This window comes from Chroicocephalus ridibundus, chromosome 1 (genome assembly GCF_963924245.1).
Source record: "Chroicocephalus ridibundus chromosome 1, bChrRid1.1, whole genome shotgun sequence".
Lineage (NCBI taxonomy): Eukaryota > Metazoa > Chordata > Aves > Charadriiformes > Laridae > Chroicocephalus > Chroicocephalus ridibundus.
The window spans coordinates 32,864,992-32,891,239 of record NC_086284.1 but is presented as its reverse complement, the minus strand read 5'-3'; the positions used below and the strand labels follow the sequence as shown (position 1 = coordinate 32,891,239).

Below are 26,248 nucleotides of genomic sequence, written 5' to 3'. Positions count from 1 at the left end.
ATGAGTTTTTTCATAGGAATTAGACCTCATCAGAAATCAAAAGCAGAATTTGTTTTGTGTGCTGCTAAATTTTCTTTATTAAACCCAGTCACATATAGCAAGATTACATGCCAACCCACAGAAGTCCTTCAGAGTTGTTATTTTAAAGCTGTATCAATGAACAGTTTATTCTGAAGCCTTTCAAATGTGTTTGCATATGCATTATATACGTATATACTCTATATATATATGTAGTGACAAAGCAAGTAGTTTAATACATTTTATGGGTCCAGCCTGGAGTTCTGCATACATGAACTTGTGTGTGGTCAAGAAGGCTTGCATATTTTTGAACTCTAAGTTGGCCTAATAAAAGATATCAGACTACAGTGCTTGCTTTGTCAACCCTGTTTTGCTGGTTCAAAATGACTTGCAAGATTAATTCTCAATTTTTAACATAAAAACCAAGAAAAAGAAGTGTTTACTTAATGCAAGGAGTTGATTCCGTGTTAACGACCCTGAAGGAGGCTTGTACACAAGGTACAGATTGGTGCCAATTTGATGTATATTCATGTTACAGAATATGAAAATGTGAAGTTATACCATCTTGAGGATTTTGTTTTTATAAGTAGGATTGGTTAAAAAAGCCTTAAAGTAATCATACTGGGTGTTTGATGGTGGAAATTAGTATGAATGTTTCTGGCAGTGGAATGATGTGATGTGGTTATGCATTTCTGTTTTCACTGCCTGCTCAATATTGGCCTTTTACAAATACAGATTACCATGTCGATGGAAGGAATTTACAGCTTTGGCCCCCTTGTCTCACTCTGTGTTACAGCACCTTTTTTGTACTTTATGTTACATATCCTCCCGACTGTATTTTTCTGACAGAAAAAGGAAATGTCTGTGGACCGAGATCCTGAAAACGTGTGAGCTTTACTGTTTAATTGCATGAAATTAGTATTATTTCCCACTTACCTTGATTTCCTGTGGGGTGAAAATCTTGCTCCTCTGAAATCAGTAGCAAACTTTCTGCTGAGTGCAACAGGATGGAGAGTTCATCAGGGATCCCGTACCAGCTAGTGATGTTGCATACTGGAAGCTCAGAAAAAAACAACCCCTTAATAATAACGACAGTAGAGAGAATACTTTAAAAAAATCAGGACCTAGAACTGTCAGATAAAGTCCACAAATAAAATCCAAGCCAAACACAAAAGCTATACGTACGATATGTTTAATATTGTTAGTTTTGGGGCCTCATGGCCTGGATAGTTAGAGCTGCAAGATCCGTTTGTGTTATGTGGGTTGTCACACTACATCCCTTACTTACCTCATCTTGTGGGCAAGGAGCTGCTTGCTCTGACTTCATGGAATTGCAGCTGTATTTGTGGAGTGCTCTCGTCCTTTGGCACTCCCTCCCCTGTACATTAATAGGGTTTGAATGCACCAGCATTTTCTCTGGAAGCAAACTTCAAAATTTGTCTTTAATCCTGATGCAATGCATATTCAGGATTTTTTCTTTTCCTGGAGTTTAGTTCCAGAGGAAAACATGCTTGACTGGTGCTCCCACCAGCCAGCTGCCGTTTATAACAATAATTAACAGTAAGATACTGCAGCCGAAATGGGGAGCACAGAAATGCAGTCCAGCAGCTTCAGTTATGTGGTTCTGTTCACTTCTAAAGATTCCAAAGTGCTTAACACACAATATTACAGGCAGGACGGGCAGCTCTGCCCATGATGAAGGTTTTCTGATGCTTCCTGTTATAAGATTCTGTTTTCAGTTTTTTTTTTTTTTTCAGAGCTTTGGTGAACTTAATGTATTTAGGCTAAATTTATTTTATTCAATGTCAGTCTTTAGTTTTTTTTTTTTTTCCTAAATTTTTTAATTGAAAGTGTTTGAACTATTTATAAGAAGGCAGCTGGTAAAACCCCACATTCTTCTGCTTAAGTAAAAAAAAAAAATCTGACCCCTGTATTTTAAAAGGTTTTGGAGCAAAGGCAGACCTTTCTCTGCCTTTGAATCAGGTATGTGCCTTTTGCCATCCTCACAAAGCCTTTCCAATTTGGTGGACTGTTTCAAGACGTGGAAAAAAACACAGTTACCAAATATTCCATAGAGATTTACTAAAACCCAACAGCAAATATTTCCAGAGATTTCATCTTCTCCGCCTCGCACAGCTCCTTCCCGTAATCAGACTTTCCATACACCGTCCTCACAGAATGACTGAGCAGTCACTAGCTGGGTGCACCAGAGGCCAAACCGGAGGCAACCTCTGTAGTATTGTCCCCGGGCGTTACTTTGAGCCGCCGCAATGCTATGCAGTGGAACCAAGAGTAGGGAAACTGTCCCTCCCGAGCTGGAGTGCAACTCGGGGCTCCCAAATTTTATCATTCGTGTGCTTTTGGCAAGCCTCCAGCATAGTTTCTCTTTGCTGCTAGCCTGAATACACATAGGGAGTTGGACAACCTCAACAAGGCCCTGAGCAACCACATCTACTGTTGGAATTAGTCCTGCTTTGAGCAGGGGGTGGGACCACACGACCTGCTGAGGTCCTTCCCAACCTAAGTTAGTCCACGATTCTGTGATTCTTTGCTGACCTTTTCTCTATTGGTCTGTGTGGGCCTGAAGGCACCGTCCTAGTTGATGGGTCTCTGTGGGTATGATGCACATAGTGGAAATAGTCTTTATTAGTTTGTTTTTAAAACCAAGTATATGCAAAACACCTCATTAAGATAATATTCAAGCTACGTGGACAAGTATCCTAAAATTAAGAATAACAGAATGATCTCTGCAGCCTATGTATGCTTCCAACATATGTTTGCACTGAAACGCTGACTCTAGTTTTGTGATTGCACTGGTTTTTTTCTCATATGGCTTCATCCCTGTATCTAGCATGGATCTGCTCCGGAGATGAAGCAGCAATGAGGAAAACTGGTGGATGGTAACTGCAGAACTCTAGCTCACTTGTTGAGGAGGTGCAAGGTATTTTCTGAATGAAGCAGGGCATGGTAGAAAAAGAAAACAAGGTCTCTAGGTTAAGGTAGTTGAATTCTGCTCTGGAGGCTGGACAGTATCCTTGCCTCTACTACTGTGCTCCTGTGTGGTAATGGGCAAACACTTCCCAAGTGGTTATTAGTTGCCAAAAGAGCCTTTCTGCTTGTGCCAGCAGTATCTGGAACAAGATGATTGTGCAAATGTCATCCATCAATCACAACTCTTTTCTTTGGTAATGTCAGGTATGACGTTCCATTTAATAAAGTCTTCATCTAGTCAGGTTAGGTAATTGTTAGTTCCTTATATCTGTTTATCATCTAATGTTCACCTTCTATTTATATTTACACATTATACTTATAATTTATAAATGATTATTTGGCAATGAATTAGGCAAACTATCTTGAAAATCTCTGAAATTCATGGAAATGTTCAGGCAGCATATGAGATTGTTTTTCAAACCTCAGCAGGCTTAATTAGATCCTGCAGTTCATTCATTTGCACTGAAGTCAATTGGAGTTTTACATGTGGAAAGTCTGTGAGATCAAAAATTATGCCCAATGGGCACATAGCTCTATAGAAGAAAATGTCAGCTCCGGACGGTAGTATTTCTGACTTCTCATCGGTTAAAATCTCCCTCCCCCCTCACTCTTTCTCTCTTTCTCAATTAGCTTTTCTTGCATTTTTATGTGAGTGGTTTTGAAAGGGTTCCTGGAAAAAAAAACTTGCTGCATATACTGTACATGTTTTCATTTACCGATCACTGAAATGGATAGGCAGATAAATAAATAGATAGGGTTTTCTGAGCTTGTGAAATATGTCGCATAATATAAACCCCTCTTCTAAGTCTGTTTTGTCAACTCTGTCAAATGATATTTTTGGAATTTTATTTCTGGAATATATTTTCAGCATTTCTTATTGCCGTTCTTGATCTGTGCACCCTTGTTTGACAGTCCCTTAATCTGTCTGATATAAACTGAATGAACAGCACTATTTAAAAATATGGCTTCAGGGACTCCTTAGGAGGTTTCTTTGTAAGTGTACATTTACTAGTTCATCTGTAAATTTATTTTATGAGGTGTTTAAACCTCAAGAAAACTGAAAAGCATAATATTAATGCCTGGTTTACATCTACTGAAGTCAATGGGAACTTTGCAATTGACTTTAATGGTAGCCTATGTCCTCTAATTATGAAAGTGGCAAGGATGATATACACAAAACCACAAGGAGAGTTTTCTGTTTCATCATATCCTATTCTGTTTGCAGATGCATAAGCAAAGTAGAATGTGGTTTGTTCTTGAATTAAGTAATTCAGTGTTTGGACCTAATCCTGAACCACATCCCTACTTTAGGTGGTGTTTTGCTTCTCAAAAGATCACGGACTGATCATTCTCTGTGTGACTTTTGAAGGTGACGAGATAGGAAATCCAGCCAAATTTTCAAAAGGCTTTTGAAAATTGCCATTTTGGTTTTGATCTTACATCTGGCCTGTGGTGCGAGTAATGTAAGAAGTTGATGAAGCAGTTTTCTTCCTAATTGTCTTGTTTTTTTTCATGTGATCAATTTTGACAAGGTTCCTGGAAATGCACATAATATCCATAGCGCATATGTACGTGTTTTCCCTTAAGGTTCACTGAAGTGTAGTAGAAAGTTTCCATCACGCTATTGTAATCCCAGGCATCGTTTTCGTATCGTGTTAGTGAAAGTGAGTGAGACTACACCACAACGAAAAAAGACTCCCAGAATTCAGCTTTTTTTCTGTTAGTGTAACAAGCGCAGCAGCCTGAACAGGCTAGATCTGGTAAGTAATTTGTAGTAGTAAATAATGCTAGACAAAAATTCCCACAAGCTTCTTGTTGAGTCTGCTTCAGAGGTATTACTCATTTGGTGGCTGAAATGCTGGGCTTGCTTCACATTTTTAATGCTTAAGATTTTGTTGGTAACTGGAGCTGGTAGCGTGCTGCAGACCAGAGCTCATCAAAAGTTTTCGGATGGGGCCATGATCAGTTGGAAAATGCCACTTGTGTCCCTGGGGTGCATCAGCTCTACTGAAGCCCCAGAGGGAGCTGAGCTGGGGGGCTGCTGCCCTGTCCCCACCGCCCCCACCAGCCACCCCTTGGGTCTCCGCTGGGCTGGTCAGACCACTGGTGTGGTGGTAAACAATGAAGTGGGTAAAGTCACTTCTTAAGGTGGACAAAAGTTACATCACCAAAAGCAGAAGGGAGTAAATTCTGGTTCCCCCTGCCCAAGTCTCCCCCTGCCCCAGCATAGCCAGCTCCCACCTTGTCCGTGCAGTGGGCTAGCAGCTCTCTGGCTTCCTCCTGCCAGACTGGTGGAGGATAAGACCTTTCTGGTCCCCCCTCCCCAAGCCTCCTGAGTCCTCAGGCTGCTGCCCCTTCAGGCTACGCAGCCCCAAGGCTTCCTGATTCACAGGCAGCTGCTTTTTCTGAGGTGTTAGGGCAGCCAGGAGTCCAGCAGCCCTGGGGTTTGTGCTGTCCAGTGATGCAATTGCTTTGGGAGTGAGCTGGAAATATTGTATACTGGCTTTCTCAAAAAACCCAGTGTGTCATAAATTCTCCTTCAGAAAAAAAGTGATTACTAGTATTTATTGCTGGCCTAATGCAAAATTTGTCTGTGTCGTAATTACTTTGGGAAAAGTTAGTTATAAGAGAACCTGTAGAGATCGCTCCGGATGGCTGCTGTAGCCCTTAGTTCATCTTTATCGTCTAGACATGAACAGAGATCTCTGTAATATAATTAGAGAAATAAATAACGACTGGAAATTGTGCCTTTATGGGAGACTTAGGCTTCCTAGATGTAGGTTGGAGGCAGGCGTGCAGAAGTAGGGACCTATTTCTCAATGTACCTATAATGATGGTAGATGAACTACTTCTTCACCAAATGACTTCTCAACGATTCCATTTTAGACTTAATTTTGATGAGCACCAGGGCTTCAGTGGAAGAATAAAAAGAAAAGAAGCTTTGAAACAAGTACTCACAAGTCTACTGTGTTTGCACTAAATAGAAGAATAAATAGAAGCAGGACCATCGTTAAGGTTCCTGATTTTGAAGAGGAAAATTTTGGTAAACTATATGAATTAATTACTGAAGTCATCTGGATTGAGGAGCCAAGGGGTTGAAATGTGGAGGAGGTGTAGAGTTGTTAAAGTTTCAGATGTGGAAACTACCTAGAACTTATATCCCAAACAGACAAAAAAAATAGTCGGGAAAGGTACTGTGTCTAATTTGATGGGTAATCATCACAAAAAAGATTTTGGTAGGTAATGCAAGGACAGAGGAAAAAGAGAGGTCAGCAAAGACAGTTGTGTCTCAGAAGGCAGGATATGTAGGAATAAAGTAAAAGCAAATGAAAGGAGCTTGAGAGAAGTACCAAAAAGTTCTTCATCTGGAAAAAACGTGGGAAAGAGAAAGGCTTCTGTGCCGTGAAGGTGAACTATAATCTGTGTTGGATAATCTGATGATGATCTAGCACCAGGGCAAAGTCTGGAGGCTTACTGAGGGTATGGAGATGGCAGTTAACCAACCAACGGGGCAACAAAGCTCAGGACAATTAATGGGCTCCAGTCAGGGGAGTGGGATAACTGTTGTTCCAGAATTCAGGCAGAACAGGTATGTGAAACCACATGTGTGAATGTCTCATAAGTGGAAAAGGGACCACTGACAAGAACACAGTTTCTCTGGGTGAGAAGGGAGAACAGAGTCGCGTGGATGAGAGCAGGCCTATTAGTCTGACCTCGGGGCTGCAAAGCTTTAGAACAGATCTTGAAGGAAAGAAATTTCTTTATAGTAAATAGAAAAAAAAATTAAATCATTAATTTTGAACACCCTCCTTGCTCCTCTTGAACATGCTATGCAAATCTGCCACTTTGGTTTGCTGGGGAAATGGCATCTTGTAAAATCTAACCTTTCTGGATCCCAGTGAAGAATTTGCTATGGTACAGCAACATATTTGATATGTCACCAGGGAATCTTTTTCTCTGAGAAGGAGGAGACAAATGCGGAAGTAGCGGGGAGATGAGGAGGAGAAGAGGAGTGAAGTAGCAGTTCCCTAATCAAGTTTACCTGCTACTTCGGGTCAGGTAGTTATGGTTTGTTTTTATTTTGCCATGGACTGACATTACATTGTGTGCAGTCTGCAGTGCTTAGCAGTCCTGTGCAGATGCAGAAGGCACACACAGTGTGGATTCTGTCTTGTTTTGCTCTTGCCAGAGTTTAAAATATACAACATTTTGGCTGAAAGTATGTGTTTTTAGATGAAAAAGCCTAACTGTTGCTCTGGTGTTTGGGGTAGGATTGTAAAATGACAAACAACTCGGAGAAAGGGAGACAGCGTAGAAGGGAAAAAAAAAGACAGTGCAAAAAGTAGAAACACAAAAATATGCGCCACTCAGGAACCTTCTTACTTCCTCTATGCAGGGGAAATATTGTGGTTCTGGATCTGTATCGCGTTTTGGGGTCAAACTCCTGTATAGCACTAACAATTCCTAAAGGGAAGGAAGGAGCAGTGTATACCTCCTCTCCTGCCCCGTGGTCCAGGCAGGGAGACTGTCTGCCCAGGAAAGAGCACAGTGAACTTTCCTCAAGTGCAGTGAGGGTAGCACGTACTTGTGGCTGCGTTCAGATCCTGTCCTACAAGCAGAAGTGCAGACAGATGGGTTTGTTCAGGTTTCCGGGAGCTCTGCTTCCCTACACAGCATTTCACTTCCCAGTGTTGCCCCTGCGTGTGCTCCTCTTGCACACCAGGGACTTCTAGCACTCACCAGCCTTTAGCTCTCTCAAGAAATGGGCACACTTTCCCTGTTGCAATCCTGGGCTTTCCAGACCTCTTTGGGCCAATATAGGGTAGATGACATCCAAAAAACATAATATCTCCCTCGTATTCATCCTTGTGGGACAAGCACTTGGTCACTGAGAAGCGTCTACACGGTGTCCATGCAGCCCAAAAAAGTTAGTGAGCCCTGGAGATAAGCAGTTCCCTCCGGCTGGGCTGCAAAGGAGTATGGTTGGAAGGAGAGGAATTTCTCTGAGAGAGGCAGCGAAATGGTACATGCTGATAAAGTCCCTTAGAAATACAGAAATCATGTGGGTCAGACAAACAAGAAGCCTTGAGGCAAAAGAGAGAAAGGTAAGGATGTATTTTTTGGGGAAAGAAAATAATCTTTGAAGTACAGAACTGACGAAAGCTGGAGGAAGCTGGTTACAGCAGGAAGAAAAGCATCTCCATCAGGCAGGGGAGAAGCTACGCATGCAAAACTAGTGAGAAAATTAAACCGTGGCATGATATATGTTTTTTTCTTGTTCTATGTGGATCAGTTTAAAGTAATGCTTGACTTTGATGTTAAAGATCACTTTTGCAGAGCCCTAGGCTTCCCCTGAGGAGGTCAGCTGAAGCCAGAACGCCTTCGAGGAGAAGCTTTTCGGACATAGCGTGGTTTCGTCACTAAGGGAGTTGTATGAGCTCGTCATGGGGCATGTGCTGTTCGGTGGGGGAAGGGATGGGAGGACTTCTACGGGAAATGATCCTGGTAACACATTACCAGAAGCGGTGAGAGAGCTTGAAAACATTGTAGCTGCAGTGCTGGGATCCAAACCAGTTTCCTAGTAGCTGCCTAGTGAGAAGTGGGCCGGGTCTATGGCAATCATGGATATCTCACGATTTGGTAAGCAAGGCTTAAAAGGTTGACGTTAAGAATGTCCAAGGTGAAATAAAAAGAATGGGGAAAAAAGAATGGTAAGAGTATAATCCCAACGGCAAGGTTATTCCATGCAATGTGAGTTCAATAGGTAGAGTTGAGAGAGCAGAAAAATGTGTCCGAGTTCGGAGCTCTTATCGTTGTGCAGAGGCTTATTTGTATCGCAGCTGTTTCTATCCCATGCGTGCATTTCATTTGTCGTGTATAGCATTAAAAACTGGAAAGACTGCTTAAGGGTCAGCAGTAACCTGAGCTAACACTCAATCTGACCTCTAATCTGACAAGAAAAACAGTGCTATCACTTTGGGATAAGTGTCTTTTTACTGGATTCTAGCAGAGACCTGAGATGGTCACGGTCAATTGTTGATAATGGTGGGCTCAAGGAGACACTCCTTGAGCTAAGCGGAAGCAGCTAGAAAACCTGTTTCAGTGAAGCTCCTCAGGCTTCAGCAGCAAAAAGTAGGAACATATTTGCACAAGCATCTTTTCTGCAACTTCCTCTCTGCTTTTCAGCTAGCTCAGACCTTGTGGGGATGGCCAAGCTATCATTGGTTTGGGGATTAAATCAGTCTTTCTGTTTCCAGCTTGCTGCTGTTCTCAGCAAAGGGTTTACCGTGGGTTGAGGTCCCACTCTGAAGGCAGTGGGATGTAGCTGGGCTCTTCGTGAAGTCATTGCTCTGTTAGGGGGGCTAAGGAGGATAAACCCAAGTCATGATAAGGTTCCAGCTTTTGATAGCCACAATTATATGTGTGACAAACAAGGACTCTGTACACAGAAGTATGTACAACCATAGGTAGGACTGAAGCTTTGATCAGCTTCGCAAGAAATATGTTTAAAGAAACTCTCCAGATCTAAACTATCTGTTGAAACAGTCTCGTGTGTCTTACATTTACCAGTGAGTTTACAGCAATGTACTGCCTTTTCATGTGTTTGCATTTACCAAAATAAAAACAATCTTTGGAAATCAGTCATTTAGCTATCATAATAACGCAATGTTATCTTCTTTTCACAGATGGGAGAACTGAAGGAACAGAGTTGTGAAATTATCTGCTCAAAGCCATAAAGGAGGCCAGTGACAAATCCAGGAATAGAAGCCAAGTCTCCTAAATTGCAGCCTAATGCCACTTAATTCTGTACTCAACAAGAAAGTTTGCCTTCTGATGTTACAATGAGGTATGCCATAGCAAAATCTATATATTAATAATTTACCTAAGGGGAACACGTTTGAATGTGTGTATTTGCCTATGCTCTTGTAAATAATTCAAAAGAACTCTTTGAATTATAATTCCGAATTGATTTTCTAACACTATTTTCTTTATAACTGGGCATTTTTTTCACAAATATTTCTTCATAAGTCAAGTTTAAAACATACAGTTCTCAAAATCTGTTTTATTAAAATCACCGCAAGTTAGTATCCAAACATATCCTAGAGTAGCTTCAATAATTCACATTTCTAGATATTTCAGAGTCCAACTTCAGGGTTTTCTTCGGGGTCCTGAGCACCTACGCTTTAGTTTGCCGTTATAGAAGACAGGGGATAGGTGGCATCTCAGAAAAAGGAAATAAAGTTGTGTATTCCCAGTGAGGATGTTCCTAGCATTGGAAACCACTTTTGGAAATAGTGCTGCAAATGTGTTGGAAGCATTAAATGCTCAAGTCTGGCTCCAGTTTAGCTGGAGGGGAGGCTACTCCAATAGACCCAGGCAACAGAAGTGCAATGAATATGGAAGCCCATTAGAGAGCACCTGCTCCCTGGTGTATTGAGGAGCATTTGTCACAGTTTGGGCAAAGTTACAACTTGTTTTCTATCTCTCCTAGCTATGTCCTCCTATATTGGGTCAGGGATATGTGGACAGTACTTCTCTTTGAGATGCTAATCTTTTGGGGCGTTAAGCACAATAGTTGCATTAGTAGCTGTTTTTTTTCTTGCACTCGAGGGTTTGAAGCAGCGCAGCAGCTTTTTGCATAGGATAGGGAGGGTTTCCTTCTGGCTTTCACCTCAATCTGACATATTAATGCTGTGGGCTTCACAAAACAGTGCTAGTGTCCAACACCGAAACACCATTGAAGCATTGTCTTAGTAGTAGGTAGCTTGGTGATTTGTTAAAAGCAAATATTAAATCAGGTTGGAAAACTATATTACTTCTACAACATACTCCTTATAGCACCTTTACCATTTCCAAATTTTTAGTTTCAATATTTTGCCTGGTCACAGGTGATGAGCGTGCTCAGAGAATATGTCCGGTTAGCTACAATCAAACCTATAATGTATCTGCAATTCGTCCATGTTTCTCCCACCAGCAGGTGTCATTCTGGAAAAAGGAAAATATTGTAAATTCCTGCACTGGAGAATTTGGCTGTGACAAAGAAAAAAATTGTGTTTGCTTAAAATATAGCTTTTGACGGATACTTTACTCCAAATAAAAATGAAAAGAAAGTTGCTTGGTCTGCATTTTTTAATAATCTTTGTGCACCATCTAATCCTGACATATAAGCAACAAAAGGCAGATGATTGGTAAGGCAAGCCAATGTCTAGTTAAAGCTGTCTTCTGCTTTTTACTGGTCTCTGTGGCAACTTCACCGCTGCTTACTCACCCCCCATGACTAAAAAAATCAGTGATATTAATCAATCTTTGTGATGGGCTTTTGGCTTTAGTTCCCCCAAAGGAAGCACAGAATTAAGGTGTTGAATTCAGATCTCATTTACTTCAAGGCAAACTTGAAGTAATCTCATTGAAGCAACTGAAATCAGCAGAATTGCTTGGGATGTAGACTGAAATAACCAAAAGTAATATTTCACTTTATACTCCATAAATGAGCCTCACGCAGAAAATAATCATATAATCATTTCAATGTCTATTATAATATTTATATTTTCCTTTAAGTGTTCATCTGGGTATTAGCTGCAGCCTCCTTTAATATGAAGAGATTCTTTTTGACCCCTCATAATCACAGTGAGAAGACTATGGCTGAGTTATAAAGAACCAAGACTCTGCTGGTTCATTGCGAAGGGCTCCTGGTCTACTGAGTCCAGTCTTCTGGCTGTTAAAAACAAGCTTACCATGAAATCCACGTAGAAGGTTGAAATCCACGTAGAAGGTGTCTTGCCCACTCTATACCCTACTGGAAGTTTGTTCCAACCCCTCACAGCCCTGACGATTGTAAATATTTTTCTATCTTTCAGACTAAATTTATCCAGGGCCACTTTAAGCCATTGTGTGTCAATTTTGCCCCTTTACATTAAATAGCTTCTCCTCAGCCATTTCTAGAAGTGCTGCCGCGAAGGAGTATTTACTACTGTGATATGATGCTCCACCAAAACTGTTCCTGGAATCAAAGGGAAGTTTGCTCGAGGAAACACAGGAGAACAATTTCCAAGGCTTGGCTCTGAGGAACACATTAAAGTGGGAATTAATTTTACGTTTTTAGAAGTTGTAATGACAATGAAGTGGTGTAAAATAATTGTATTGTAGGCAGGCATATCTTTTTCAAGAAGTTATTTAATTAGGAATGTCACAATGCTTTTCTCGGGAACAGTATCATGCACTTGGTTGCTAAATAAGAAAAAAATGATATATAAACTTAGAATTAAAACCTTCACTCTTGTAGTCTTGGGTTTGCATGACTGCTGTATTAGCGTTTTCTGACTTTTTGAGTATTTGACTTTGAAAAGGTGGTGGTTTTTTAAAATTTGAAGCAAAAATGTATCAGAGTATTGTGAATGTGACCAGTTCATTAGGCGCTTGATTTTTATGGGACCTAGATAACAAGCGGTGATGATCTCCAAAATGTTATTATACAGTAAGGTATAAGATTTAGCCAAAATTTTATATAGTATAGTATGAGTTTTAGACAGAATTATTTCTTTGGAGTTTTTTACAATTTTTTTCATGTTTTCGGTTAAATGAAACAATATAAAATATCGTTTAGTCTTTAAAAAAATTGAATTCTAGTATTTTATTTTATTACTTTTAGAAAAAAATACATGTGCCTAAACATAGACCTCCCGTGTCATTTTAGAGCCCCTCGGGGACCCCACCTGGCCTCTCACTGCCAGTTCAAAAGTGGGGGTCTCCTGCAGGTCCCGCATTGTATCTGCCAGCCCTGTGCAGATATCCTGGATACTCCAGGGTGTTCCAGAGGGCATTAAGTACCTTCTTTAAGGCATCTAAATTTCTGCTTTAGATAAATGCTGTAAAAGATAACATGCCTTGACAAATGCTTAAGAAAATTAAAGATAGCACAGCTGTGAAGGCAATTCCATCTGAGGTGTTTTATTTAAGTTTAACAAGACATAGAGGCAGGAAAGTAATTTTGTATCTAACAAGTACAGAGTTATTGTGTTTAACGGGATGCCATCAAGAGTCTGTTTTGAATTATGGTGGTTGAGATGAACCTGTGCATGAGCTGGGAGCTGCTGTCGCTGCGGGTACGCACCACGAAAGGGCCCGTCCAGAAATCTGGGGCTTCTCGTCAGGAATGTAGCAGCCTGGTGTTCAAAACTGCCGGGAGTCTGGCAAAAGTAAGCTTCATTCCTCCATTTCGGACAAGACGCAGCAAACTAATTTCACTGAAGAAAGCGGTAATTTCAGGTTCCAGGGCACTCAGCTAGAGGGAAGTAGAGAAATACTTGCATTAATTACATACACAATTAGAAACCTATGTTAATCAGATCCATTTTTGATGGTTTACTGAACCAGGGGGAAGTTAAAAACCTTGAATATATTAGTTAGTGTAGTTATATATGAATTGTACGATGTGGGGTGGAGCATTACTGAATTGTTCTTTTGTAACGACAACAATTCCTTGTATGTAACGTATAAAAATTATATATTGTATATGTATAAAATATATAGCCCATGTTAAAATAGAATTAAAGCTATTGGAAGGTAGCAAATCCGGGATAAAATTAACCACAGGCATTAATTAGGATTATATAGACAGAGAACACTTTCCCGTGAACTTTTTTTAATAAGTCACTAGCATTATTATTGATAGGGGTTTGGACTACTTTTGCAGAAGTTTAAAAAACGAAATTGTTACAGAAAAAGGCACAATGTAGGGTGACTTACACAGCATTCATAAAATCTGACTAAATCTCATTAAGTAGTGTACAATATTCATTTTTATAATTTGCAAATGAAGCAGAAGAACTGTCTTCGTCTACTCTTTTTTTTTTTTTTTTTTTTTTTTTAAGTCTTTATCAGTCTCTTTCAGGATGAACCCCCGAGGCATGGCTGCGGTAGTTGCTTGAAACAGGAAACAGCCTCTTGGTGTCATTCGTTTCACTGGTCACTGGGAATCTGAGCCTGAATGAAGGTGGAGGAAGACTCCTGCAGAGAACTGGGAACGGTTTGTCCCTTAAGAAGGGCATAATGGGATTTTTAATGTTTTTACCAAATACCAGGGCCTGTGATAAAAGTTTATGGATTGGGAATTAATTGAAAGGTTGTGAAATAGGAAAGAATGCGCATTATGGGAAGCCTTGGAGAGCTACAGCATAAGCAGCCTGAAATTGGTGACCAAGCCCACAGAATATGTCTTGAGTTATTGGAACCATCTCAGATAACTGTTATTTTTGATATAATTTATCAGCCCCACTAAGTTCCTCCAGCCAGACTGGGAAAAGACATTCCTTTTATTAATTTTAGTACAGAGGACTAAAGTGTATTCTGGGTAGTGAAACATTTAGTTTATGGAATTAGCTATAGAATTCAGATTTAAAAAAAAAGGCAGCATGAATTCATACCTGGGAGGCGATACATATTTAAAAAAATGCTGTTCAAAAGATAATGTGCTTGTATCTAAACTCCCTTATCTGCAACGTAAAGGCTTATAGTTTCATATGTATTAAATAACACATCCATATGATGAAATGTGAAATGTATGATTAAAATAGCGACTATAAGTATAGAACTATGTCAATATTATCTAAATTGCATGCGTAAACATTAAATAAAGTCTTTCATTTCCAGAGGTTACAGAAAATACTTTAAAATTGTATACAGTCTTTCCACCCCCTAGTTTTTCATATAATTGCAGTTTTAGAGCTAATCTGTCTATTCGTTTTTTAGTTTTAGCAGTTGCGTTAAATTTTACTGAGGAACAATTTAGTTTGGGGAAACGGTTACACGTTATGCTAACTGTGGTTCTTGTTGTTTGAGCATGAAGTTCCCGAGTATTCTTCCCAAATGCCAATATTTTTTACTCCACTGGCAGCTGTATATTTGTGGTCACCCTATGGCAACGTATGCAAAGAACATATACAGTGGCAGCGCCTCTTCCAGAGGGTACCAGGAGGAAAAGTGTATGGGGTCAACCCACCCATAGTTTGTTCTTGTTGGTGGAGGTCTCACGTAGACAGCACTTAAATGACACTTTTTGTTTCCGGGTAAGATGAAGTAAGAGGAAGAAACCATTCGAAAGCCATTGCTTATGTTCCCTGAAACGGGCTAGAAAGAACGGCTCTTCTGAGACACGGCTTTACACTGAACATACACAGATCTGTGTCGTCATTAATTCTGAAAATGTGTTTACAATGGTTAGGTAAAATATTTAGTTACTATTTAAATATTTTGATGTATTATAGCTCATAGATGGATTTTAGATGTCTCCTGCACTTAACATTTCCAATTTAAATAACTGGTTTCATTAAGATTTTTAGTGATACAAATTAATAACAAAAGGCAGTTAATACGGAGTACAGTCATGAGACCAAAATACATGTGGTTTAAATTTAAAGGATTAAATGTTAGCATTTCCCTATAGAGAAAGGTTATTTGGGCAGTGGTGTACTGACATTATCACCACCCACGGAGAAGGGGACCTGTTGATCCTATTGGTTAAGCAGAAATTCAAAAAAGGAAAATGAGGGTTTGCTTGGTGTAAGTGAATCACACAGGAAAAATGCTGATACCCAAAGTCGTTGTAGTGACCTTCTTTGATGGTTAGAAAGAGAAATAAGCACGGAATATTTTTGTCAAGTTAGAGGGTTTAGGTTGCTTGCTAGGTAAAATCGGGCTGGATTATTAATATAGTGGAAAGTTAAGTGATGACCATGGAAATATGATAATAAGTGCTGTTGTAAGTCAGGCAGAAATGATTTTCTGTGGCGAGTAAGAATGATAATCCAATGTGTTAACCACTGAGCTGAAGGGCTGCTAAGAAAATAAACGTGGAAAGTGGATAAAATGAAGGACAAAAGTACGTTTAAGTAGGTGTTTCTTCAAAGCTTCCTTCAGGAGGGTGTTTCTGGAAACTACCATACTGCTTCTGACAAGTCGTGTCTGTTAAGATAACGGTAAGCAAAGAGCATTCATTTAGCAGTAAATAGTGCTATCTGCATCTCCGGATTTCTCTTTAAGCAAAGCCTTATAATAATTTCATTGGACCTAGCTAGAAACAAATCTATTAAAAATAACAATTGCTAATTTGCCACTGTGTAGTGTTAGTTTAATCCGACAACTCTGGGACGGCTTCACCTATTATTCCTGGAAGACACTACATAAAATTGGGTCAGTATGAGAAGCGCCATGCAGACATGGCACTGCAAAGAAAAGCCGGGTCTCAGCATCACTGCATGTAGGGAAAGCTCATCTCTGCCCCTCGGTCTGACAGCTTGAAAATGTGCTGAGCTAAACCCCAGGCTGCCAGTACTCTGCACTTCGGCTTTTGAAACTTTCTGGCTGAGATACGGTTTCAACCTGAAAAATCAAAATACGGTGGTTTACAATCGGTTTTGCTTTGTTTGAAGCTAAAACTCAGAGCAAAACTCTTGGGGTATAGAACCGTATGAAGCAAAACGTAAGAAAGTTAACACAAAAACTCTGCAAACTGAGCAAGCTAGTTTCACTCAGCCCTTGAAATAATTCCCTTTTTGCAAGTTCACTTTTCAATGGCGCGTGCGAGCTGTCAAAAACGCAGTGGTTTCACTGCCCCGTGGCAGAGATGAACACCGCAGCTCTAAAGCATCACCCTCCGTCAGAGCAAGGTCTCGTGCTCCCACTCTCTGTCTCAGCTGATACTTCAGACATCTGCCAAGAGACGGAATTTTCTCAGTCCCATGCTAGCTACGTTTAGCTTCGTTCATCTGTAAAACAAGGGAGTCGGGGGTAAGACCCAAATCCTAGTCTGTATATTTTCTTTACAGTTGTATCCAGCTCTGACCTCATTTCCTAAATCTCTTAATAATGCTCTAAATGGCACCCAGGCCCAAAATGGCAGCAGTCACTTACTTCACCTCTGAGAGGTCATCCAAGGATTCGTGTGTTTTTAAGTTCAAAGCCTGGTGTTTGAGAGCACCTGCTGCTCTTCCTAGCTGCTGTGGCAGCTGCAGGTGCTCATGCCCTTGTGAAGATCAGCCCCCTCCTCCCGAGGTACTCTTCTTTACGGTGAAGCAATGAACAATCCTCTCCTCTGCTTTCACTTTTTTTGGTAAAATTTTAGTGCCGCTGGCTTGAAACAAACCTACGAACTGCACTGAGAGAGAGATACTTTTAGCACAGCGTTGCTGAGTGTGTATGAGTTCAGACCAGTCAGGACTCCTTTGTTTGCTGATCCATCTCCTTTCCCAGAAAATATTGAGAGCTTGGACTCCTGAGCTCCCAAAATTATCACTGACGGAGAAGCAAGGCCTCAGCAGCAGTGGGGCTAAGTGAGTCAGCTTCTAGATGTAGATCTCAGACTTTGGTAACTTTGCTGAGAAGAACTAGAGTGATGTTCAGAAAATAAAATTAAAAAAAAAATATCTAATATCAGATAATCTGTGATCTTGCGTGCATGTATTTTGCTTATTCATATGTCAAATTTTTGTGGTGAACCAGTACGTAGGGAAGTGCAGAGTGCAAGGGGAATGGCTGAGTTTGAAGGTTTAAGGGTATGTTGAAACACAGCTCACAGACTGAGTTACAGGAGGACTATTGCGAGTGGAATTTACAATATAATGGCTCACCTCTGCACAAGAGTGAATTTTATATGGTGTGAGCGTATGTTACAGAAAAAAAACCCCATTGGGCTGTTGGTGGAACGCAAATATTATGTGACTCTGAATCTCACTTGGTATTTTAAACCATGAGAGTTTCAGGTTTGAGTCATAGTAGCTTGTAACTAGGATATGTATATTTGCACGTATAGCACGCAAGCTGTAAGCAAGGCTTCTGCCTTGGGGTTATTTTCCCCTCAAATTGCAGATTTGGTTCTGTGTTATTGTAAATCATTATAGCCTCAATAGAAAGTCAGAAGTGAGACTAGATGCTTCCAAAATTTGAAAAGAAACCTGATCTGGAAACCTTGACAGTCTTCTATTTTATTCTGGTTGGCCACGTTGATTTTCAGAACCCTTCGACCAACAAACCGCGTTCCAGCTTTCTTACACCTCTGCTTCTCCACGGTGCTTACTGCGTGGAGCTGCCGTCAGAATTTGCCCAACCTCTAATTCACCCCATCAGAGCACTCAGCAGCATCTAATCTTTCATTAGAAACTTTCTTAGCACTGCTCAAAGAGCACCTTTAACCCACGATCTTTATTGGAAAACTCCAGAGCAAGAGCTGGAGAAGATGGCACACGAGTGCCTGCTAGGAGCCTCAGAGGCACGTGTGGGAAAAAGTTATTTTTCTTCTTTTTTTCCTTTTAATTCAGCACTTTGACTTAAAAAATGCATCTGGCCAAGCTATGCGAAGAGTGACTTGCTGAACAGAAGACTGTAAGGTAGGATTAGAGGCTCTGCTTAAGAGAAAATCTGCTTCAGCCTAGAGAACAATCCCACCACAAAATAAAATTAACTTTAAAAGTAATGAGATTTTCCACTGTTAACTTAATAGCAGCAAACCACATGTTCTAAACAATGTTTTAATTTTTTTTTTTTGTATAAGGACTCATTTTTAGTAACAAACCCCAGACTATTAGCCCTGCCATTTTTCCACTGCTGGAGGAAAACGTGGACTCTTGCTGAGCTGTACGGTGAATATCGCAGAGATATTTGAATCTGCCACCAATAAAAAGGCCTCTAAAATGCTAGCATGGAGGAACCCGTTCAAGGTAGAGGAAATGGAAAAAACGGGAAAAAGAAGAAACATCTCTTTGGATCTTTAGCTCTGTTATTTTTTAGATTATATTTCTTCTGGGCTCCCAAAATCTTCAGTAACAAACAAGTTTTCTTTTAAAAAGTATTAAGTTATCAAAACATTTGCCAGGTCCTAATATTAAATCCTAGCAGTCAGCAATGTTTAAGTTCAGCCATATCATTTTGCTGAGTAAGTAATGCTAAAACTTAAAGTTTTCCCCTCAAAATGATCTTTCCAAATGAGATTGATATTGTGAGAAAAAAAAGAAAAAAGAGAAGGACGCCTTCATCGTGAGGAATTATGGAATTAATTTTCTTTATGCACTCTGTTTGCACAAGACATTTTTGTTAACTCTTAATAAAAATACCATTCAGCTGCTACTTTCATTGTTTTTATCCTGGGACCAATACAACATTGTCATTATTGGATATAAAGTGCTGTAAAAACAAATCTAATTTGTTAAGTTTATTTTGATAAGAAATAAATATAAAGGTAGTGCATAGTTTGTACAGTGCTGCTATCATAGGACTCCTGGGTATAATTTATATAAAGAAAATAAAAAAGCATACATAACTTTCTAGTTGATTTCCTTTAACAGGGCTAATTGAAAACAGTTTCTGTTATTTAAAAGTAATTTATTTTAAATATACTTTTTAAAACAAAGTTCTTATTGATATCCATTTTAAGTATAATATTATCTCAGTGTGGGATACAAGTAAAAGGTCAAATCTTGTAGGAGTATTTTCTGTATGACTCAGTTCTGATCACAGATAAACTTATCAGGGAAACCAAATTAGTTAACCTTTTCAGTACCAAAAGCTTGTTTTAACAGGTCACGACGGTTTCTTTCACAAATACTGAACTTCAAAGCTCCTACTTTTGTTCTGAAACATGAAAAAGAGAGTGCTAATTTCCCTTTTCTCTATCTGATAAAAGGCAAAGGCTAGCGATTTTAATGTGAAGTTAGACTTGTTGAGATTCAGTATATAGGTATGGAAAGCAATACATTATTAATTTTTAGTCAAGAGTTGTTGTGCACAGTGATAAAGCAACAAAAACACGCATTTTTTTTTTACTTTCATTATGCCTTTAACTTATGGACATTGTAAAAGATCATATTTTTTCTTGTCCGGTAGCACCATCCTTATGTATGGGCCTGATTACTGGAGCGCCGAAAGAGGCTGTATGAACGAAATGGCTGTACGCGGCATATCTCGAGGAACCAGCCTCTTTCCATATTGCTTGATAGTTTGCTCAATTCCTGTTAACTGGTTTGTGACATTTCTCAGAACTCTGCTTCCTTTTTCGTTCCCATCACAGCAGCGCCAAGGATTCAATGGCTTGGGTTGCTTCAATACATGTAGCCAAACTCAACACCAGAGACTGCCCTTCTTTCCTAAAGCCAAATCCGGAGTGACTGAAAGGCTTTAATGGACTTCAGATTTGGGACCACACTCATGTTTGAGAAAAACTCTCCCAGACGTTCATGAGCTGAAGCCCTCTTCATAGGCTTTGTGCAATCTCACCTCTATTTAATGCGCGATTTAATGTGGCAGCTGGGGGACAGTTTGATTCATGAAGGGTTTTGCCTGCAGACTCACTCCTGCCACCGTTACTCATTTTGCACAGTATTTACTCTCACTGACTTGTGTGAAGAAATTGAGCTCCAAGGGATTAACAGTGGTGAAGTCTTCCTCCAAACAGCTCCCGGAGAGCTACATTTCAGACATTATCCGGTGGAGAACTCTTGAGATGCAGATATTCATGATATTTCTCATATTCAGTGAAGTAAATGCATTAAAAATGTCCAAGGGTGAAGATATCCAGAAATCTGAGGGTCAGAGCACACACAGCGCTAGCTGAGCTGTAGGAGTATACTGATTCTGCACAGTAAAAAGTAAAAACAAAAGTCTGTAAGGCATGTCCCAAGTTGAACTTGAATGGGCTTGCGGTGGAAATTTTGTCCAGCCCTTGTCATATGCAGTGAAACATTCGTCTCATGCTGGCAGTGGCAATGAACTTTTTTTTTCATCCGTAATTTACAAAATATGAGCAAGTAGGTAGTTAAAGCATTTCTATTCTTCCATGAATGGAATATTTTGACGTGGTATTTTCTAAGCAGAAAAATAACTGGCACTTGGGGAATGACTTTGTCACTCTCACAGAATGTAATTTCATCCAAACGGGCAAAATAATGCAACCATCCGGGCAGATAATGCAGCACACTCTGCATACATGGGCAGTGAAGATAGCCTTTTATTCCATGAACAAGAGATGATTGCTCTGGAAAACTTGCTGGGTCACTTCTAATTATTAAGAGAGCAAATTCATGTTTTTTTCGTGGGCTAGTCACACTGTGTAGTAATTTCTTTTTTGTTCTGTTTAAATTTAGATCGGTTATTCATACTTCCTGGCAGTGGTTATAAGAGGAGGATGACTGAGAATTTGGTAGGTGAGTTAATCTCATCTTTAGTATGTCTCTAGAGACACCCACTTTCCCTTCATATGACTCGTCACCAAGAAGTCTCGCAGAGCGAGACCGAAGTACTGACCTCCTGCATCCCTCCATCTTCTCTTCTACCCTGTTTTTGCTGCTTCCCCTTTTTCTCATTTTTCAGCCCCTCTCACCAGCCTGCCACTTGGGTCACCTCCACACACGCCTCCTGCCCGCAGACGCCTGGTGGGATTGATGTCATTTGAGGCCGAGGAGTCAGTGGTTAGGTGGCTGCTGACTCAATGGGGCGCAGCCCTGAGGTCCCCAGCAAAACCCCACCTCCCGCCCCGTACCCTGAAAAGGAGCATGCTCTTAATGTCAGAAAGGAATCGCTCGAACATCAGAACTACTGAAGCCCGGTGGATTTGTGTAACGGGTGAGCACAAACTCGTGTTGAAGCCATTCTCCATGTGGAAGTGTTATAGGTCCTTCCCCCTACAGTAGGTGTCAGGGGACATAATAATAACATATAGGTTCATACCACAGCCCCACTTTCCGTCCAAGTGCTTGTAGAGATCACGTATGGATCTCCTCTCTTCTATTTGGCCAATTATTTTCAAGCGGCTTTTAGAAACGCTGGTAACTTTGAGATTCTTGTCTCTTTTGGCTCCCTTGGCCAAGGAGTTTAGCCACTTTTCCAAGGGGAAAGGCTCAGACGCGCACACACAGACACTGAAACTGCCTTACAAAACAGGGCTAAGATATAGATGACAGAGAAATAGATGACAGAGAAATCTTTTTGGTGTTCTTATAGTAGTGGTTATGTTTGCCATTGGTGAGGATTTTCATCAGGAATTTTTCCTTAGCTGTGATATGTGTACATGTTTCTGACTTACACTGAAAGATGATTGAAACAGGCCTGGGATGCGCTACCGGTCTCATTATCTGAGATAATGAGACTAAGGGAGATTGCAGATGGCTCAATGCATCTTTTAACAGATATATTAAAAAATGGTCCTGATGTCAGAGAAGTACACGAACCCTCTGTGATAAATCTGCCTGGTGCACCTCACAGCTGCTGAGTTCTGCTCTGTGCTCTCCAATGCTTCCGCTCCTAAAAAAGTCATCTTTTAAATAAAGCACTGCCAAAACGTAGCGTCTCGAAAGTCACCGTTGAGTGAGTGGCTGGGGTGGCTGTACCTCTCCCCGCTGCCCCCCCAGGTTGTGGGCGTTCGACGTGTCCAGGGTTCCCTCTGATCACAAAGCGACAGCTCGACCCTGTGCTTTGCTCAGCAGTGGAGCACGCGCTCCCTTTTCTGCTGCAACCCTGCGGTGAGCACGGCTGTCGCGCTGCTGCGCTCTCATCCTGCTTGGGGAAACAGTTTCCAGGTTTTAGCAGTCAAAATTGGAGAACTTTAAAGCCTAGCAGGGCTATTAAATGCTAAAATGATCAAATACTGCCAAGGTTTGTAGGGAGAGGTGATAGTTTTGAGCTGGAGGAAGGTTATTTTATTTTTCCCCCAAATATGTTGGTCTCGGGAAAGATATTACCTCTTTCCAACAACCTCACCACACTTAAAGCCCTAGACTATCCTGGCTGCAACAACAGTAAAGTACCTTCAGCTTTTTATTTTCTTTTCCATTTCAAGCCCTCTAAATTATATGTTGACATTCTCACTGCTAGTTGAAGAGGAGGATATCTCACAATGTTCCTGTCTCCATGTGGGACACATGGCATGATGTTGAAGAATATGCCCAGTGCAGCGTAATGTGGATTTTACCTGCAGCCAGGTATGAAGAGTGAAAGTTGCAGTGGCTGCCAAAGGATGGGTTCATAAAGAAGTTGGATACTTGGGATCGAAAATGTGAGCATTTTGAAGGATCAGTACTTGGTGGACGAGAAGCTCAACATGAGCAGGCAATGCGCACTTGCAGCCCAGAAAGCCAACTGTATCCTGGGCTGCATCAAAAGAAGTGTGGCCAGCAGATCGAGGGAGGTGATTCTCCCCCTCTACTCTGCTCTGGTGAGACCACACCTGGAGTGCTGCATCCAGCTCTGGAGTCCTCAGCACAAGAAGGACATGGACCTGTTGGAACAGGTCCAGAAGAGGGCCACAAAGATGATGAGAGGGCTGGAGCACCTCTGCTATGAGGACAGGCTGAGACAGTTGGGGTTGTTCAGCCTGGGGAAGAGAAGGTTCTGGGGAGACCTTATAGCGGCCTTCCAGTACCTAAAGGGGGCCTACAGGACAGATGGGAAGGGACTCTTTATCAGAGAGTGTAGTGATAGGACACAGGGTAACGGTTTCAAACTGAAAGAGGGTAGATTTATATTGGATATCAGGAAGAAATTCTTTACTGTGAGGGTGGTGAGACACTGGAACAGGTTGCCCAGAGAAGCTGTGGATGCCCCATCCCTGGAGGTGTTCAAGGCCAGGCTGGATGGGGCTTTGAGCAGCCTGGTCTAGTGGGAGGTGTCCCTGCCCATGGCAGGGGGGTTGGAAAGAGATGATCTTTAAGGTCTCTTCCAACTTAAACCATTCTGTGATTCTACAATTCTATGATTTCTTTTGGCTTCAGCTTCATGCAAAGCTGGAGCATCTCTCAGTGGCAAAGAAATTGGCCTTTTTGACTGAAGTCCCTCAAGGATCAGTACTGGGACCGGCCTTGTTTAACATCTTCGTCAGCGACACGGACAGTGGCATACAGTGCACCCTCAGCAAGTCTGCCGCCAACACCAAGCTGTGTGGGGCGGCTGACACGCTGGAGGGGAGGGATGCCATCCAGAGGGACCTTGACAGGCTGGAGAGGTGGGCCCATGCCAGCCTCATGAAGTTCAACAAGACCAAGTGCAGGATCCTCCATCTGGGTCGGGGCAATCCCAAGCACCGCTATAGGCTGGGCAGTGACTGGCTTGAGAGCAGCCCTGAAGAAAAGGACTTGGGGGTGCTGGTGGACGAGAGGCTCAAAGTGAGCCATCAGTGTGCACTAGCAGCCCAGAAAGCCAATCGTATCCTGGGCTGCATCAGGAGAAGTGTGGCCAGCAGGTCGAGGGAGGTGATTCTCCCCCTCTACTCCACTTGGGCTTGTTCAGTCTGGAGAAAAGAAGGCTCCGAGGAGACCTTATTGTGGCCTACCAGTATCTCAAGGGGGCCTACAAGAAAGCTGGTGAGGGACTTTTTAGGATGTCGGGTAATGGTAGGACTAGAGGGGATGGGTCGATTCAGACTGGACGTTAGGAAGAAGTTCTTCACCATGAGGGTGGTGAGATACTGGAACAGGTTGCCCAGAGGGGTGGTGGAAGCCCCATCCCTGGAAGTTTTTAAGGCCAGGCTGGATGGGGCTTTGAGCAACCTCATCTAGTGGGAGGTGTCCCTGCCCGTGGCAGGGGGGTTGGAACTAGATGATCTTTAAGGTCCTTTCCAACCCTAACAATTCTATGATTCTATAAACAATTGATTGAGGGTTTCTGCTTCCCAGTGCCTCGTGTACCTGAGTACGGATGTCCATCATTAGTGATTATGGACTTTAAACCTTTCCACAATTACTGTGGCTGCAGCTCTGCAAATAGGAAACGACGGTGAGATGCGATCACTGAGCGTGGTCCTGTCGTGTTTGTGTGATCTTCTCTAAACATTGACTAAACGCAGTGTCCCTCCACAGCTGATTTTTCCCTGCAATATATTATCTCTAATAAAGCTGAAGCCATACAATTCACCCATTGCCCTCCCACTGCATTTTTATGTTCTGAGAACAAAAAAATTAACTTTTTTTTTTCCTTTCTTTTGGCTTGGGGGAGAAAATATATATGCTTTTAATGTGCTCTTCGACTTATTACCCAGCTGCGGAAAGTGTTCCAGTATGCAAGTACAAGAGATGTGTTTATGTGTCTGGTCATCTCTGGAATGCGTAGCCACTGAGTGAAAGGCTGGGAAACTCTTGCGGGACGGCTGTGCCGATGGTGACCTGCCAGCACCGACAGCCTGGTCTCTGATGGTGGAGAGGGAACACGGGTCCCTCCGCAGCGCTGAGAGGGTCTCCAAGCAAGCATGGAGCACGCAAGCTGGAAGGATGCTCCGTACATCTCCTGGAGTTTGCTTGGGCCCCTTAGTGCCTTACAGCCGGCGCTCAGCAGTTTGTAGGATTGAGCTTCTGCTGGCTGAAGAGAAAAAAACTCCTCATTTGCCCGGGATTTCTGTGTGTGCAAAAGGCCTACTAGAAAACTGTCGAAACTAAAGTGATCACACATGTCCTTCAGCTTAGGAAAAGAGTGCTCTAAGTGAGAGCATGTGTGCGCCGACTCTCGGGCTGAGAAAACGTCAGTCTGATGTGCTTGGGAAGTTCATATTGATACAAACAGGGAGGCTCCCTGCTGCCCACAGATTTCCCACATAAAAGTCCTACTGGTAGCCGTGGGAACTTAGCAGCAGCCACGCTGTGGCTAAAGTCACCACTCTAAAAATGTAGTGAAATTAGTGTTCATAAAAGTGAAAAACACGCCACAAGAATGAAGAAGTTCTGATTCACAGCCATGAAAATTACATGAGTTCTGGCATTAAAAAAAAAAAAAAAAAAAAAAAAAGCGAAATTTTGCAGTTATTCTGGCTGCGGAAAGGCATTGCTGGTGAATTTTTAAAAAGTTCCTTTGAGCAAAAATCTTTGGCTTCTTGCAAATCAATTTGTTGCACCAAAACATAAAAAAAAACCAAACCCAAGTCATGCCTGTGATGTGACACTGGCCCTTCTCACCAGCCCTGTGGAAAGGGCCGATCCTGTGCTGCACAGTGGCCCCTAGTGAAACTGAGTAGTTTGTTCCAGAGTCTGCGAAATAATTTCCAGCAGCTGGGTTGTTACTAATTTCAGTTCTGCCTTCCGATCTGACCCTCACCTCACTCAAGCTATGCTACTCGCTTCACATATTTTTAAGGCAAAAACCCCTCAAAAATCCATGGGAGGCTACGATGGCCCCACAGACTTATCCCAGTGTAAACTGAACACGAACCGGGGACCCGGAGGCAAAGGTAATACTAGCAATAATGCAGCTGTTGTAGCTTAACAGTATCATTGAG

At 41.6% G+C, this 26,248-nt stretch overlaps 1 long non-coding RNA gene across 3 annotated transcripts in view; it reads left to right on the top strand.

Moving 5' to 3' along the window:
- LOC134515165 (uncharacterized) overlaps positions 1-21,747 on the top strand; it is a 97,843-nt gene extending 76,096 nt beyond the window's left edge. For all 3 annotated transcript variants that reach the window (XR_010070906.1, XR_010070904.1, XR_010070901.1), the window contains 3 exons: positions 9,696-9,856; positions 13,881-14,035; positions 21,138-21,747. This is a non-coding gene — a long non-coding RNA (uncharacterized LOC134515165). The remainder of the gene's footprint in view (positions 1-9,695; positions 9,857-13,880; positions 14,036-21,137) is intronic.
- Positions 21,748-26,248: the final 4,501 nt, after the last annotated feature.